An 18,554-nucleotide genomic window follows, 5' to 3' on the forward strand; every position below is an offset into this window, starting at 1 on the left:
GACAGAAGCACAGAGCATGGAAACGAGCCCTTCAGCCCAACCTGTCCACATCGACCTTGATGCCCATCTAAGCAAGTCCCATTTGCCCATGTTTGGCCTTTCTCCCTTTGTAACCATAACGCTAACCCTTAAATTGCCTCTGGTAGTTGGGGTAATTGGCCTGGATTGGTTCAGTGGGATAGAGTCAAGCACCCATCCCCACCCTCTCAGAGTTCTGACAAAGAGACTTTTGATGTAAAACGTTAAGTCTTCCATTTCCCACAGACGCTGTCTGACCCGAGTGTTTCTAGCATTTTCTGATTTTTTTCAGATTTCCAGCATCTGCAGTTTTTATTTTGAGTTTTGTTTCTCTAAGTATCCTGCCTCCGATTGCACCTCCAACATAATGTTCAAGGAACCCGTCTCGCCGGCATTCAATGAACTTACATCCTCAAGGCCACATCTGCCAATTTGATTTCCCAGCCAACAAGGAGTTAACTCAGGAGACACAAGAGACTGCAGATGCTGGAATGTGGAGCAACACACAAACTGCTGGAGGAATTCTGTGGGTCGAGCAGCATCTGTGGAGGGAAATGGACAGTCGACGATGGGCCCATGATGATTGCTTTCCCCTTGTTTTCAGCCCCTATTTTCTTCTTGATCTGTCCAACAGAGGGACTGACAGTTTTCTTCAGTCACTTGCCAATCTTCTTCAGTCCAATCCCCCCGAAAATGATTCCAATTACTGAAACTTCATGTTCTTTTCTTACCAGTGTCCTGATGCCGTTGTGTTATAAGACCCACCCTGCTCCTTCCTATTGGTGAATCTGCCAACTACTCAGTGACACTAATAAATACTCTGGGATATTCAGCTCTCTTCCTTGTGGCACCTTTGGGACAACAGGTAGTGCTGCTGCCTCACAGCTTCAGAGACCCAGATTCGATCCTGACTTCCAGTGCTGTCTGTGTGGAGTTTGCACGTTCTCCCTGTGACCGCATGGGTTTCCTTCCACATGCCAAAGACGTTCAGGTTGGTAGGTTCATTGATGCTGTAGTTTGCCACTGGTGTGTAGGTGAGTGGTAGAAGCTGGGGGGAGATGGGAATGTGGTGAGAAGAAAATAGGGATCAGTGTAAATGGGTGAACCATAGAACCACACAGCACAAAACAGGCCCTTCGGCCCACCATGTTGTGCCGTCCATCGAACCACCCTCACACTATCCAACCCTCTTCTCCCGCATATCCCTCTATCTCACATTCCTCCATGTGCCTGTCCAACAAACTCTTGAAGCTGTCCAATGTATCTGCCTCCGCCACCACCCCAGGCAGTGTATTCCATGCACCAACCACTCTCTGGGTGAAAAACCTCCCTCTGACATCTCCACTGAACATCCCACCCATATCCTTGCCCTCTCGTCTTGAGCATTGGTGCCCTGGGAAGAAGGCGCTGGCTGTCTACTCTATCTATTCCTCTCAATATTTTATATACCTCTATCATGTCTCCCCTCATCCTCCTCTTTTCCAGTGAATAAAGCCCTAGTACCTTAAGCCTCTACTCATATTCCATACGCTCTAATCCAGGAAGCATCCTGGTAAATCTCCTTTGCACCCTCTCTAATGTCTCCACATCCTTCCTATAATGCGCCGACCAAAACTGAATACAGTACTCCAAGTGTGGTCTAACCAGAGTTTTGTAAAGCTGCATCATCACTTCACAGGTCTTAAACTCATTCCCCCGACTTATGAAAGCTAAAATCCCATAGGCTTTCTTAACTTTCAGTGAACTGTGACTATAAACCCCCAGATCCCTCTGCTCCTCTACACTGCCAAGTACCTTGCCATTTACCCTGTACTCTGCCCTGAGGTTTGTCCTTCCAAAGTGTACCACCTCACACTTTTTTGCCTGATTGAACTCCATCTGCCACTTGTCATCCCAACTCTGCATCCTATCAATATCCCTCTGTAAGTTCTGACAGCCCTCCACACTATCCACAACACCGCCGATATTAGTGTCGTCCGCAAACTTACTAACCCAGCCTTCCACACCCTCATCTAAGTCATCTATAAATATCACAAAAAGTAGAAATCCCAGAACCGATCTCTGCGGGACACCACTAGTCACTGCCCTCCAATCCGAGGGCACTCCTTCCACCACAACCTCTCGCTTTCTGCAGGCACGCCAATTCCTAATTCACACAGCCAAGCTGCCGTGGATCCATTTGCCTCTGACCTTCTGAAGAAGCCTACCATGAGGAACCTTATCAAACGCCTTACTAAAATCCATATAGACCACATCCACCGCACTGCCCTCATCAATCTTCCTGGTCACCTCCTCAAAGAACTGTCAGGGTTTGAGGCAAGATCTTCCCTTCACAAAGCCATGCTGGCTGTCCCTAATCAGTCCATGATTCTCCAGGTGTTCATAGATCCTATTCCTTAGAATCCTTTCCAACAGCTTACCCACCACAGATGTAAGGCTCACCGGTCTGTAATTCCCTGGACTATCCCTACTACCTTTTTTGAACAAGGGGACAACATTCACCACCCTCCAATCCTCCGGCACCATCCCCGTGGACAACGAGGACTCAAAGATCCTTACCAGCAGTTCAACAATCTCCTCCCTTGTCTCTCGAAGCAGCCTGGGGAAAATCCCGTCAGGCCCCGGAGATTTATTTGTCTTGATATTATTTAACAACTTCAACACATCCTCTATCTTGATATATACAATCTCAAGAACATTACCCTTACCAGCACTACCTTCCGCGTCACCAAGACCCCTCGCCTTGGTGGTAACCGAAGAGAAGTATTCATTGAGAACTTCTCCCACTTCCGCCGCCTCCAGGCACATTCTCCCACCTTTGTCTTTAATCGGACCTACCTTTACAACTCGCCATCTCCTACCCTTCACGTACGTGAAAAAGTACGGGATTTTCCTTAATTCTACTAGCCAACGCCTTTTCATGTCCCCTTCTAGCTCTCCTTCCTCACTACTCTATATACCTCATGGGCCCTGTCTGAACATTGCCCCTTATACCTTATGTATGCTACCTTCTTCTCCCTAACTAGTCATTACAACTCTCTCGCCGCCCACGGTTCCTTCACCCTGCCATTCCTTTTCTCCCTCACCGGGACATATTTATCCCTAACATAAGATACCTGAACATCGACCACATCTCCATAGTACATTTCCCTTCAGAAAGGACATCCCACTTTACACTCCCAAGTTCTCTCCTTATAGCCTCATAGTTCGCCTTTCCCCAATTAAATATCTTCTTGTCCTCTCTGCACCTGTCCCTGTCCATGAAAATTTTAAAGGTTATGGACCAATGGTCACTGTCCCCCAAATGTTCACCCACCAATATATCCTTCACCTGTCCCGGTTCATTTCCTAAAGCTGGATCTAGCATAACATCCCCTCTGGTCAGCCTGTCGACATACTGCGTCAGGAATCCCTCCTGGACACATCCAACAAACTCCATCCCATCTAAACCTTTGGCACTAAGCAGGTTCCAGTCTATATTTGGGAATTTGAAGTCTCCCATTATAACAAGCCTGTTATTTTTGCTTCTCTCCAAACACTGCCTGCCAATCTGCTCCTCTATATCTCTACCGCTACTGGGGGGCCTATCGAATACTCTTAGTAGGGTAATTACTCCATTTCCTGTTCCTTACTTCCACCCATACGGACTCTAGAGATGATCCTTCTCCAACATCCAATCTTTCCACAGCCGTAACAGTGGCCCTGACCAGTATCGCCACCCCTCCTCCCCTTCTCCTCTTAAAACACCGAAAACCAGGAATATTCAATATCCACTCCTGCCCTGACGTCAGCCACATCTCAGTAATAGCTACAATATCATAGGCCCCCATACTTATCCAAAGCCTCAGTTCATCTCCCTTATTCCTGACGCTTCTTGCATTTAAGTAAACACACTTCAGTCCATCTACCTTACTACTTTTATAGACAGTACTCTGCTTCTCCTTCTCCAAAGCCTCTCTACCCGTTTGATCTAACATTTCCCCATCCCCTTCTTCCTCTGACCTACTCCTCCGGTTCCCTTCCCCCTCATAAACTAGTTTAAACCCTCCCGAACCACCCTAGCAAAGCTAGCTGCAAGGATATTGGCCCCCTTCTGGTTCGGGTGTACCCTGTCCTCTCTGTACAGCTCCCACCTCTCCCGATGAGGGATCCCAATGATCCAGAAATCTAAAACCCTCCCTCCTGCACCAACTTCTCAGCCACGTATTTATCTGCCACCTCCTCCTGTTCCTGCCTTCACTATCGCGTTGCACCGGCAGCAATCCTGAGACTGCTACCCTTGGTCCTGTTCCTCAGTATTCTGCCTAGCTCCCTGAACTCGCTCTTCAGGACCTCATCCACCTTCCTACCTATGTCGTTGGTGCCAACATAGACCACAACTTCTGGCTGCTCTCTCTCCCGCTCAAGAATCCTGTGGACCCGATCAGTGACATCCCGGACCCTGAAACCCGGGAGGCAACATACCGTCAGGGATTCATGCCCCCTGCCATAGAACCTCCTATCTGTTTCCCTAACTATCGAGCCCCCAATCACTATCGCATGTCTTTTTCCCACCCTTCCTTTCTGAGCAGCAGTACCAGTCCCAGTGCCAGAGATCTGGTTACTGCAGCTAGGCCCCTGCAGGTCGTCCCCCTCAAAAACCTCTAAGGTGGAAAACCTGTTACTGAGGGGAACAGCCTCCGGGGTTCCCTACTCTGTCTGCCTGCCTGACGACTTCTTCCTCTTCCCTCCCCTGACAGTCACCATTCTATCTACATCCTGAACCTCAGATGTACCTGCTCTAAGAGGGTGACTGTCACCTGATGCACCGTGTCTACATAACTCTCTCCCTCCCTTATGTTGCGCAGTGTTTGTAGCTGCGACTCCAGCTCATCAACTCTGAGCCGAAGTTCCTCCAGCCTCAAGCACTTACTGCAGATGCGGCCATCGTGGACCGCAGCAAGGTCCACGAGTTACCAAGTCAAACAGCTGCAGCATATGACCATGTCCTCCATCTGACTACCTTTTCTCCCCCTAGTTAATCCCACCTGGAAATCTACAATAGACAACAAGTAAACCTTACCTTTACCTACTTACCAGCTACTTACCCTCCTTGCCCCTTCACGCCGAAGCCCCTTTAGCCAAAGCCCGACCACTCACTCCAACGCTGTCCACTCTATAGGCTGTTTGCTTTTTCAAGCTGCCCGCGCCGCGCCTGCGCAGTCCAACCCCCACTCGACCAGTTAGAAAAAACTTTTAAAACACTTACAAAAGCAAGTTATAAAATCTAACCCTTACACTTTAAACCTTAACAAAAACTAACCCTTACACATAAAACCCTAATAAAAGTGATGAAAGGAAAAAAGGGTCTGTGAACCCTCCAGCCAGTTGGTCCACACAGATCTCTGGTACACCGCCAGATAGGCCGTCTGGAACAGACGCCTTTCGTGGATTCACCCTTTTGAAGGATGGCCAGACATTGGCCTCGGAGCCTGAGATTAAAGGGTCATTCGCAGATGTGGGGGCTCGTGTGGGTGTGTCATAGTTCTCCCTATCAAAGCCTGCATAAAAGGTATCGAGTTCATCCGGGAGTGATGGGTCGTTGCCACTTATGCTGCCTGTTCTCACCTTGTAGGAAGTTATATTGTGCAAGCCCTGCCACAGCTGTCGGGCGTCCATCTGTGATTCCAGTTTAGTCTGAAATTGCCTGTTTGTGGTCGCAATGGCCAACCAGCAGATTACAAACCTACTGGTTCATCCAGGTCTTCTGGTTGGGGAAGACTCAATGTTTTTGTGGGTCCTGATGAAGTCGGTGACGACCGTGGCAGATTCATTTAGGTCCACTGACGAATCCTCGAACATGGCCCAGTCCAACGACTGGAAGCAAACCCGAATTCACTCCTCCGCCTCTGCCGTCCAGCTCTTCATTGTCCTCTTCACCGGTGCCGCGCTCTTCAGTCTCTGTCACAAGATCACAAGACAAGGATGCAGAAGCAGGCCATTCGGCCCATCGAGTCTGCTCCAAGGTAGGGAAATAGAAATGAGAAATGGGGAATGGGGGAAGAAGAAGGAAAAAAACTATTCTAATCCCAATTACCGGCCTTATCCCCATATCCCTTGATATCCTGACTATTTAGATATCTATCTATCTCCTCCTTGAACGTCCCCACTGATCTGGCTTCCACTGCTGTACGTGGCAAGGAGTTCCACAAATTCACCCCCCTCTGGCTTAAGAAATTTTTCCTCATCTCTGTTTTTAAACTGTACCCTCTAATTCTAAGATTGTGCCCTCGTTGTCCTGAACTCACCCACCAAGGTAAGCAGCCCTAGCCACATTTACTCTGTCCTCTCCTATCAATATTTTAAATGTCGCTATGAGGTCCCCTCTCATTCTTCTGTACTCCAGCGAGTACAGTCCAAGAGCCAACAAACGCTTCCTCATACTTAAGCCCTTTCATTCCTCGAATCATCCTCGTAAATTTCCTCTGAACCCTTTCCTTACGTCAACACATCCTTCCTCAGATGTGGGGCCCAAAACGGCGCACTAATATTCCAAATGAGGCCTCACTTAGTGCCCCGTAGAGCCTCATTAACACTTCCTTACTTTTATACACTATATCTCTCGAAATGAATGCCAACATAGCATTCGCTTTCTTTACCACCGATCCGACCTGGTGGTTAACCTTTAAGGTATCCTGCACGAAGCATCCCCAAGTCCCTTTGTACTTCTGTGCTTTGGATTTTCTCTTCCTCCTAGATAATAATCTGCCCGATTATTTCTGCTTCCAAAGTGTACAACTGCACATTTCCCTACATTGAATCTCATCTGCCATTTCTTTGGCCATTCTCCTAAACTGTCTAGGTCCCTCTGCAACCTTCCTATCTCTTCAATATTCCCTACTCCTCCCCCTATCTTGGTGTCATCCGCAACTTAGCCACGAAACCATTTATTCCATCATCCAAATCGTTAATGTACAAGGTAAAAAGGAGCGGTCCCAACACCGACCCCTGCGGCACACCACTAGTAACCGGTAACCAACCAGAACGAGATCCTTTTATTTCCACTCTTTGCTTCCTGTCAACCAGCCAATTATCCACCCATTCTGTTATCCTACCCGTAATTCTATGACCTCTCATCTTATTAATCAGTCTCTTGTGAGACACCTTATCAAAGGCCTTATCAAAGTCTAAATACACAACATCTACCGCCTCTCCCTTATCCACCTTGCCTGTGATTTCTTCAACAAACTCCAATAGATTGGTCAGGCAGGATCTTCCCTTCACATAACCATGTTGGCTAGGACTTATCCTGCCCTGCGCCTCTAGGTATTCCGTAACCCCGTCTTTGAGGATAGATTCCAATAACTTTCCCACCACTGACGTCAGTCTAATAGGTCTGTAATTTCCTTTATGCTGCTTCCCTCCTTTCTTATACAACGGAACTACATTTGCGACCCTCCAGTCCTCCGGAACCACGCCTGAATCTATCGATTTCTGTAAAATAATCGCCAATGCCTCCGCTATCTCTAACGCCACCTACTTCAGAACCCGGGGATGTCCTCATCCGGTCCGGGAGACTTATCAGACTTTAGTCCATTTAGTTTTCCTAGCACCTTCTCCTTAGTAATCTTAACTGAACTCAATTCCATTTCGTGAGACTCCTGACTAACCGGCACATTGCTGATGTCCTCCACGGTGAAGACCGATGCAAAATATTCATTCAATTCCTCTGCAATCTCTCTATCGTCCATTATAATAGCTCCTGCAACGTTATCAATTGGTCCTATATCAACCCGTGTCTCTCTTTTACTCCTTATTTATTTAAAAATACGCTTAGTATCCTTTCGAATGTTATCCGCCAACTTCCTTTCATAATTCATATTTTCTTTCCTAATGACCTTCTTAGATTCTCTCTGCAGGTTTTTAAAAGCTTCCCAGTCCTGTTTTGCCACTAATTTCTGCTTCTTTGTACGCCGCCCCTTTTTCTTTTATTTTAGCCTTCACCTCTCTCGTTATCCACATTTGTGCCTTTTTTCCATTAAAAACCTTCTTTTTTCTTGGAATATATCTATCCTGCAATTTGCTTATTTCCTGCAGAAATTCATTCCATTTCTCCTCTGCCGTCCCTCCAGCCAGCTTACTCTTCCAATCAATTAGGACCAACTCCTCTCTCATACCATTCTAATTTCCTTTGTTCCACTGAAATATCGATACACCAGTTACCAGTTTCTCCTTCTCAAACTTGAAACTGAACTCAATCATATTGTGATCACTGGTTCCCAGTGGTTCCTTTACCTTTAGTTCCCTAATCACCTCCGGTTCATTACACAGCACCCAATCCAAAACAGCCGATCTCCTGGTGGGCTCTTCAACAAGTTGCTCTAGAAAAACGTCCATTAGACATTCCACAAACTCCCTCTCCTGAGTAATACCGCCATTCTGGATTTCCCAGTCCACCTTCATGTTAAAATCCCCCATAATTATCTTCACATTGTCACTCTGGCATGCTTTTTCTATCTCAAACTGCAACTTATCGTCCACTTGCTGACTGCTATTAGGGGGTCCTATATATGACTGCTACCATTGTCCTTTTACCCTTGCTATTCCTTAGCTCCACCCACAAGGATTCCACCTCCTCTGACCCAATATCCTTCCTTTCTATCGAGTTTATATCAGTACTAACCATCATGGCCACACCTCCGCCTCTGCCATACCCGCCTATACTTCCTATACACTGTGTACCCCTGGACATTCAGTTCCCAATCACATCCGTCATAAAGCCATGACTCGGTGATTGCCACAATGTCGTATTTATTAACCTGTAGTTGTTTCACTAGGTCAGCTACCTTATTCCTAATGCTACGTGCATTTAAATACAGTACGTTTAGTCCGGTATCTGCTATTAATTGTGTTGTACTTCTATTGTTCAGCAGATTATCCTGGCTTTCCACCTGTCTATCCTTCTTACCATCTTCACTACATACTACTTTAAACATGTTCCTATATACCTCATCCCCTATCCTAACATTCTGTATCCTAATATCCTGACTTGTACTTCTATTATTCAGCAAATTATCCTGACTTCTCACTTGCATGTCCTTCTTGCCATCCTCATTGGACTTGTTTCTATAAACTCCCTCCTTTACCTTAGCATCTTGTAACCTAACATCCTGGTTCCCATCCCCCTGCCAGATTAGTTTAAATCCTCCGCTACAACTAGATCAAACATTCCCGCCAAGATATTGGAACCTCTGGAGTTTAGGTGCAACCCATCCTTAGCGAATAGGTCATTCCGCCCCCAAGAAAGGTCCCAATTATCCAAAAATCTGAAGCCCTGCCCCCTGCACCAGTCACTCAGCCACACATTCATCTGCCAGAGCTTTCTATTTTTCCTATCATTGACACGTAGCACAGGTAGTAGTTCTGAGATTACTACCCTTGAGGTCCTACTTCTCAACCTTCTCCCCAATGCCTTGTATTCCTCCTTCAGGACCTCTTCTCTTTTTCTACCTATGTCATTGGTACCTACATGTACCAAGACTTCTAGCTGCTCACCCTCTCCCCTCAGAATATTCTGGACCCGGTCCGTGATATCCCGTACCCTGGCACCAGGGAGGCAACACACCATCCGAGACTCATTGTCGCTATCACAGAATCTTCTATCCGTACCCCTTACTATAGAATCCCCAATAACCACTGCATTTCGCTTCCTCCACTGGACCACAGTACCAGGCACGGTGCCAAGGTCCCGGTTTCTGAGGTCTTCCTCTATCAGGTCATCCTCTCCAACCGAATCTAAAATGAGATATCGGCTTTTGAGGGGGCCCGCCACAGAGGTGCTGTCTACAAACTCTTTATAACTCCTATCTATTTCCTGCTCCCTCTCCCTAACCAACGGAAGGTCATCGAGCTGCAGCTCCAGACATTCAATCCGTTCCTTGAGGAGCCACATCTCGGTGCACTTTGCGCAGATGTATTTATCGGGGAGTCTGGAAGTCTCCCAGGGTCCCCACATCTGACACTCCAAACATAAGACCAATCCCAGATACATCTTGCTGAACACCACTGAGTTCAACAAATAACCTAATAACTTAACCCCTCTCTATTCGTCTCGCCTCTTTTCCGCTCTCGCCGAAGCCCGTTGAGCCAAAGCCTAACCCACTCTGCTCCCTCTCACTCAGCTGCCCGCTCCGACGCTGCCCGCTGGATATGTTGGTCTGCTATTTAAATCGTCCGCGCGCTGCCGAGTGACGTCACTCGCCTGCGCAGTCACTCGCCGCTATCCCGAATGGTAGAAAGAAAAAAATCGCTCCTCGTTAATTTCCGGCACTCTCCGCTCTCTGGTCGCTGGAAAGAACGCAGGCAGAAGAATCACAGCCAGGTGGTCGGATTTACCAAAGTGCGGGCGAGGGATGGAGCGGTCGGCGTTCTTGATGGTGGTACAGCAGTGGTCGAGATCTCTAGTATTGCAGGTGATGTGTTGATAGTAGTTAGGTAGGGACTTCTTCAAGCTCGCCTGATTAATGTCTCCCGCCACGATGTGAAAGGCGTTCGGGGTACGCCCCTTCCTTCTTGTTGATTGCAGCACTCAGTTTATCCAGTACTCCAAGGTCTTACCAAAGCTTTACACATGTCTCACACAGCTGTAACATGACGTCCCAACTCCTGGACTCAGTTGCCTGTCTCATGAAGGCAAGTGTGCCAAATGCCTTCTTCACCAACCTGTCTACCTGTGTCACCATTTTCAAGTAACTATCCACTTGACTCCTGTGTCTCTCTGTTCTACAACACTCTCCAGGGCCCGACCATTTACTGTGCAAGTTCTGCCTGGACTGTCACACCCAAAGCAACACCTCACACTTACCTGAATTAAATTTGCTGTGAATCATATTCTAATTCTGAGGTGTGGGGAAAAAAGAATCACTCAGCTTCAAAATGGTAACTGGAAATTTAGTGTGAAGCACTCTAAATCCTTTGGTGGGGTCTATCAGAGTGTACCACCCCATCACTGACAAATCTCGTTCTCAGTGTTTCAACTGGCTTCCCTTTAAGCCATCTGCCTTCAATGAGGTAGTTTATCGAAAGGGATGACTCACCATCAACAGATTTGTGATATGTCCTGTTATAATCCATAGAGATTCAAGCAAGCAGAAATCCTGTTTCAGTTTATTGTCATTATCACAATTTCACTTTGATCAGCAATGCCAAGTCAGGGATGGAAGATACTCATTTATTTGCCTTTTTCCAAGCATGAACAGGAGGGCTTCCTATCAATGCAGCTCGTGTTTTTCTTGAAGTGAATCAAACTTTGATAACAATGGTTGTGATAAATTACATTGAGATATTAAGTAATGAAAAAAAAACACAACCAGCTTTGAGAAATATTTTTTCCAAAGTTTGTATTAGTTTCCATGCAATCAATTAGTGATGTGGTGTTTAGAACATTTTTAGATTCATGCAAATGGATGTTGGACATTTATAAAAACATGATCTCAAACTAAAATATGGCTTTGATCAGGTCATTGGAAATTCAGTGCCGAACACTGACTTGTGTCGGGGATTAACACGCCAGCAGAAGAACGTACTATCCACGGGGGTAGTAACTTCCATCCAGCGAATGATTTTCCAATCAGAATGTTTGTCAACTGATTCACTTCAAACAATAACTAATGGTGCCATTTAAAGGAGTCATCATCATGTAAGACGTTGCTTTGGTTAAACTGTTCACAAAGTGATACAAGACAGAGCAAATTTGGATAGAAACTCACTAATTCCTTTGGGAACTAAAAGAGATTTCACGACCCCTGACCAGCTTAATCTCAGTCTCAGTTAGAACTTCATGCAGGTGAATCAGTGACATTGGAAGATGTCTGTTGTTTACCTTCAAGTACAAAGCAGCAGTGCATTGGTCAGAGCTTTTTATCCCCCTCTCAAACACACACACTTGCTTTTCATGTCTCATTGCTTCTCTCTTTATCTGTTCGTGTGCGTGTGTGTGTGTGCGCGCGCACGTGTGTGTGTGTGCGTGTGTGTGTGTGTGTGCGCGTGTGTGCGCACGTGTATGTTGTGTGTGGATTTCCATTTGTCTGATTTCCTATTTCTCTGTTGCTGTGTGTTTCTCCCTCACTCTCCAACACTTTCTCACTCAGAGTGGGTTTTCCCCCTCCATGCCTGCTGATAATGTATTGGGCGGGCGGGGGCTGGATCAGCCTTTGCACATTCTTGCTCTCTCTTTCTCCATCTTGTCTGTGAAAATCTTTCTGTTGTAGTGCCTTCCCTCTCTCATATTGCTTCTGCTTCTACTTTCTCTCTCTGGGCCTTTTAATCTGTGACTGCTGGTCTCCTTCACGTTTGCTTCCTTCCATATTTATCGGACCTCTCCACCTGCTCTTTCTCCTTCTGTGACCCATTAGCTTATCTTGCTTCTCTTGTTTCATCTTTCTATCGCTCTCCTCTCTCTCAAGCGCACTTTTTCCCTCACTCACTTTCCCCTCTGTATCTCCTGCTCTGACGACCTGTATCAGCTTCGGCAGATGTTTAGCCACCCGATTCATAATGTAATAAATATCACTCTGGAATGAATTGGGACAGGACACACAGTGTGACAGCAGATAACACAAGTGAAAGGTGGACTGAAAGAAGACATTGATTATTGATTAAAAATAGCCGTGAGCTTGAGAATTGGAAGGATTCTGGAAACGTGTGAGGGAGTTGATGGAGAGAGAAAGTAAAATATGAGAGTAAACCACAGAGTGAGGAAAACAAATTGTCCAACAGGTGTGTAAATTGTAGAGATCAGCAACAGTAAATGTGGGTCCCGTACAGGCAGACAGGAGAATTATAAATGGAAGATGGATATTGTCAAGAAATTAAGCAAATGCTTAGTAATTGTTATAATGATAGAAGACACAAAAACATTTTGGAAAGTGTGAGGGATTTTCAGAATTTGGAAATATTAAGACAAGAAAAATTGGAATGAAATTCAATGAATCTGCTGGACTTGATGGCCGATATCCAGGAAAGTCAAAGAGATCTCCACAGATACGATGATTCCAATCGTTATAACCTTCCATCTACTGTAGAAACATGTATTCAGACTGAAAGGTGACCGACGCATCTCCGTTATTGAAGAAAATAGAGAAAGGAAAAGGAAGTTGTTCACAGTTAGTCTGACGTCAGTGTGAGGGGAAAATTCTGGAACCTCCTGCTACAAATTGGATCTGAAGCGTATGTGGAAAATCGAAATATGATTGAGAAAAATCAAAACGGATTTCAAAAAGGGAATTGCTATTGCTAAATCTATTGGAATATTTTGAAGCTGTAATTAGCTGGGCAGATGAACGTAGACAGTGGATTTACAAAATATTGTTAATCCTATCCATTTACCCCCAGCCCCCCCCTCCGCCAAACTGTTCCACTCACAAATACTTTATGTTCCTTTCTTACCAGTGTCCTGATGCCGTTGTGTTATCAGACCAATCCTGCTCCTTCCTGTTGGTGAATCTGCCAACCGCTCTGTAACACTAATAAATACCCCGGGATATTCAGCTCTCTTCCTTGTGAACATACCTCTGGAATATCCAGTTGACCAGCCCCTCTTAGGACTGCTAATTCATCCAGCATGTTGCAACTGGGTGGCACAGTGGAACAGCAGGTAGTGTTACTGCCTCACAGCTCCAAAGACGCTGGTTCTATCCTGACCTCTGGTGCTGTCTGTGTGGAGTTTGCATGTTCTCTCTGTGACTGCAAGGGTTTCCTCCCATATCCCAAAGATGTGCAGGTTAGTAGGTCAAATGGCTGCCAGAAATTGCCCCCAGTGTGTGAGTGAGTGGTCGAATGTTGGGGGAGATGATGGGAATGTGGGGAGAATTAAATAGGGATCAGAGGAAATGGGTACTTAATGGTCGGCATGGAGTTGGTGGGCCGAAGGGCCTGCTTCCGTGCTGTGTAACTCTATGACTATGTGACTAAGCAGGCGAGATGGTATAGAACAAGCTGAACAATAAGCAGGAAGGAACAAGGTGCCATCACAATGCAGCATGGACGTAAGAGTGAGGACAGAGGGTAGTGAGTGTGCGAAACGAGCTGCCAGAGGAAGTGGTCGAGGTGGGAACAATTGCAACGTTTGAAAGACCTTTGGACAGGTACATAGACAGGAAGGGTTGAGAGGAAGATGGTCCAAAGGCAGGCAAATGGGACGGGTTCAGTTCGGTAACTTGGTCTGGATGGACGAGTTGGGCTGAAGGTCCTGTTTTCACATTGTAGAGCTACATGACCGAGCAGGCGAGATGATAGAGAACAAGATGAGGGCGGTTTGCAACATAAACAACTTTTGTTCTTTAGGAACAGTTTATTTCAGTAATTTATTGATGAGAGTCAGTGGATATTTCAGCCCCAGCTTTATCTCGTCTCTGATCTTACTCTGTGTCCCTGCATAAATAAATGGGTTCACGCAGGAACACAAGAACTGAAAAACGTATCCGCTTTCTTGCAGAGGGAAAATTGAGTCACTTAAATTGGAACCTGAAAAGTAAGTGACGCTGGCAATGCGAACGTAGAGGAAAGTTATCAGTTCCAGTAGCCACAAGAGGATGAAGATACCCGAGATACTGAGCAGCAGGACGATAGACTTCCTGCGGCTGTTCGTCTCCGGGTCGAACTGTCTCTCACTGTTCCCACTGCCCTGAAGTCTCCTGCGGATTCTAATGGCCCTTAAAATGTGCCTGACGGTGAGGAAATTGAGCAGCAAAATTAGAACAAATGGCAGACAAGGGGTTGAAATCCTATCGATCCAGTCAAATGCTATCCAGCCAGGCGAGGTATAAAATGCTGACTTAATTTTGCATGGTGAGGGTTCGCTTTTGTGCAGAGGTCCGTATATAAAATAGTTAAATCCATTTTTGAAACAGACCACGGAACTAACCGTTCCGATCACCACACCCGCCGTTCGCTCCGTGCAATATTTAGTTTTCAATTTTTGGCAGCGAATAGCCACAAAGCGATCAAAGGTGAACATCACTGTCACCCAGACGGAGCAGTCTCTTACAGCGAAAGCTATCGTGAGATTCATATTACAGGCTGGAGCGATGGTCAGGAAATTGGATGGTAAAGTCATGGGAACAATCCGGTTTAATATCACGCTTGTAATAATGACCAGGAGATCCGTCATCGCCATCGACAGCAGGTAGACAGTGATACATCTGGAGAGACCACATCGTCTGCGGAACATTACCCCAATCACGGCCAGGTTAGCTGCAATAGAGGTAGACAGAATGAGTGTGTATGTGTTAGTGATTGTATGTGGGTGTGAGAATAGGTGTGTGCTTATGTATGGTGTGCAAGTTGTGTGTGTATTACTGTGTGGTTCGAGAGTGGTGTGTATTTGTTCTGTGTGATTAGTATGTGGTGTGTACTTTGTGTGTGTAATGTGTTTGAATGCATGTGGTGTGTGGTGTATGTTTTGTTTTTTTGAATTTTCATGTATGATGAAGAAACATTGGAACTCAGATAAAATTGTACTTGACGGCATTCAGTGCGACTTTTATTGCTTTGACACTTGAAACTGAGTTAACAGACAGTTACCTCACTCAGAATTCTATCTGTGAGTAACTGCGCTGTGATGTTGCGAAATATTTCAGTTTGGATCTCACCAGAGAGTCTGTCTCTGTGGAAAAAATCCAGAACAATAACGTTATCTTCCACTGAAAACTTCAACACTATCAACACCACAGATTTTCATGTTGTTCGTCATCTCTTCCAGGTCACTGAAAATACTGAAAAAAGTTTATTTTTCTATTAAGTTCCCCCCTTTCAATAATTTTCCATGACCCCTCCTCTTGTGAAGACACCCAGATGGATGTTTGGAAATCACTTCCCGAAAGCGATATATGCATATTTAAACCACATTTGGATGTGTATTTGAAGAGTGCTATAGACATGGTGCTAAAAAGTGGGATGAGGCTTTTTCTACTGGCACAGAGAGAGTGCACCAACTGCCCAACATTGTAAATCTTCATAACTCAGTTAAATCACAGATCACTGCTGCAAAGCTGCGCTCCCTCGGATGTCCCTTTCACATGCACGTCTTCATCCACCAACCTAATTCTGTATTTCACTCCACTCCCTCCCCACATTCACCACCAGTGATATATTTTGTCCAACCTATAGGTAGTTTAAGATACACCACAATTTTTCTCTTTGACCAAGAACACCAATATCAAGCACTATTGCGCCATGAACTCTTGCCTCCACTTATTTAATCTAAAATCTTCCACATTACATTCTTCACAAATTCACTTTTGTCACCTCTCTGCAGCCAGTGCGTTGAATCACAAAATCTCCAGTTCAAATATCCATCCCACACTTACTGGATCCGCAGTTCTGCTATTTCAATATTCTCATGCTGTTTTCTAAGCACTGCATGTCCTTTTAAACTCCTGAATGTTAATTTGGTTTCAAATTTTGTTTGCAACTGTTCATCCAAGTGCCAAAAGAAAAGACATTGCTTCCATTATAGTTGAGCGTTGACCATCAGGATAGAAGTTGTAAAGAAGCAACTCTCCCATTATAAGTGATAAAATGCACTATGAAGAAATAAAATTTAAAAGGAATAAAATAGTCAATGAAACTGGTAAAACCAATGGGAGAAAACAATTAAAGGGGATTAATGATACTGGGGGAACAGCAAAGATGTAAAAATCTCCAATTTGCAGATTGGTAATTAACACCAATACTTTACCAGGAATGCCGATGACTGCAATGATGGAATAGCAAATGGCCAGACCCAAGATTTGTGGAACTCCATGCATTGCGATGGAAAGCTTTAAGCACACAATACACTGCATTCACAGTCTGTTATATTTATACTCGACATCAGTCACCAAGGAGCAGATCAGGAGGCATCTTTGTTTTTCATGCTAATTACATTCATCGAAACAGGTAACGTAAAGCAGTGCAGTTGATGCCAATAATTATTTGATGAATAATTGTGCAGAATGTGTGATGCTGCTTCCATTTCTTCCAAGAAAAATAAGGAACGTCTTGAAGGGTGGAGGTAACGGGTGAAAGCTGTCCCGAGCCCATTGAACACGGCACCCTGGAAAAATATGTTTTTGGTATTTGCAAATGAACAGACACATTGGATTTAGTTTGTGGAATGATCAAAGTCAAAGTCAAATTCAAGTGTATTGTGATATGCACAGGTGCAGCGAGAACAGACCTGCAGCTGTATCACAGGCACAAAGCATCACAGAAGCAGCATTCAAAAGAATAGCATAAATTAAACAATTTTTACAAGAAAGAAACTAATTAGAACAAAAATGCAAAGTCAATTTCATTGCAAAGTGATGAAAGTGGTCACAGTTTTGGTAAACTCTGGTGATGAGGGTTTTGCCAGTTCGTTTAAGAAGTGAGTGGTAAGGTTGGTTCCTGAACATGGTGCTGTGGGACTTCAGGCTTCTGTATCTCCTCCCTGATGGCAGCTGCAACACGATGGCACGGCCCAGATGGTGGGGATATTTGATGATGGATGCTGCTTTCCTGAGGCAGCGCCTCCTCTAGATACCACCGATGGTGGGGATGGACTTGCCCGTGATGTACTTGGCAGAGTTAACGACTTTCTGCAGCTTCTTATGTTCCTGCGCATTCGAATTGCCATTCAAAGTAAGATGCAACCAGTTAGGATACATTCAGCAGTGCATCTGCAGAAGTTTGGTTGTGTGTTCGCATACAAGACAAACCTCCTTAACATCCAAAGAAAATAAAGAAGCTGGCGCGCTTTTCTTATGATTGTATCTATGTGCAGTGACCTGGACGGTTCATCCGATATGTTAATTGCCAGGAATTTAAAGCTGCTGAATCTCTCTGCTGCCAATCCCCCAATGCGGACTGGTGCATGTTCACACTCCTTCCCCTTGCTGAAGTCAACAATCAGCTCTTTAGTTCTGCTGACAGCGAGTGAGAGGTTGTTGTTGTGGCTCCACTCAGCCAGGTGTCCTATCTCGCTCCGGTCAGCTGACTCATCACCACCTGTGAATCATCCAACAACCGTAGTGTCGTCAGTGAATTTGTACATGGAGCTGTGCTTGGTCACACAGTTGTGTGTGTAGAGAGGCGGGAGCTAAACACGCAGCCTCGAGGTGCACCTGTGTTGATGGTCAGCAAGGAGGAGATGTTGTTATCAATCCTCACTGACTGAGGTCTGCCGATGAGAAAGTCGAGTATCCAGTTGCGGAGGGAGGCACGGAGGTCCAGGTCTTAAAGCTTGATGATGAGTTTGGATGGGATGATTGTGCTGAACGCCGAGTTGCAGTCGATGAACAGCAGCCTGACGTATGAGTTCCTGTTGTCCAGATGGTCTAGAGCAGAGTGAAGAGCCAGAGGAATCACATCTGCTGTAGATCTGTTTTGGTGCTTGGCAAATGAAAGCAGATGCAGGCAATCTTTGAGGCAGGATTTGAATCGCGCCATGACCAACCTCTCAAAGCACTTTATTAGGTCTGATGCAAGCACATCGGACTGTAGTCATTGAGACAGGTCACCACGCTCTTTGTGGGCAC

Source organism: Pristis pectinata, chromosome 35 (genome assembly GCF_009764475.1).
Source record: "Pristis pectinata isolate sPriPec2 chromosome 35, sPriPec2.1.pri, whole genome shotgun sequence".
Lineage (NCBI taxonomy): Eukaryota > Metazoa > Chordata > Chondrichthyes > Rhinopristiformes > Pristidae > Pristis > Pristis pectinata.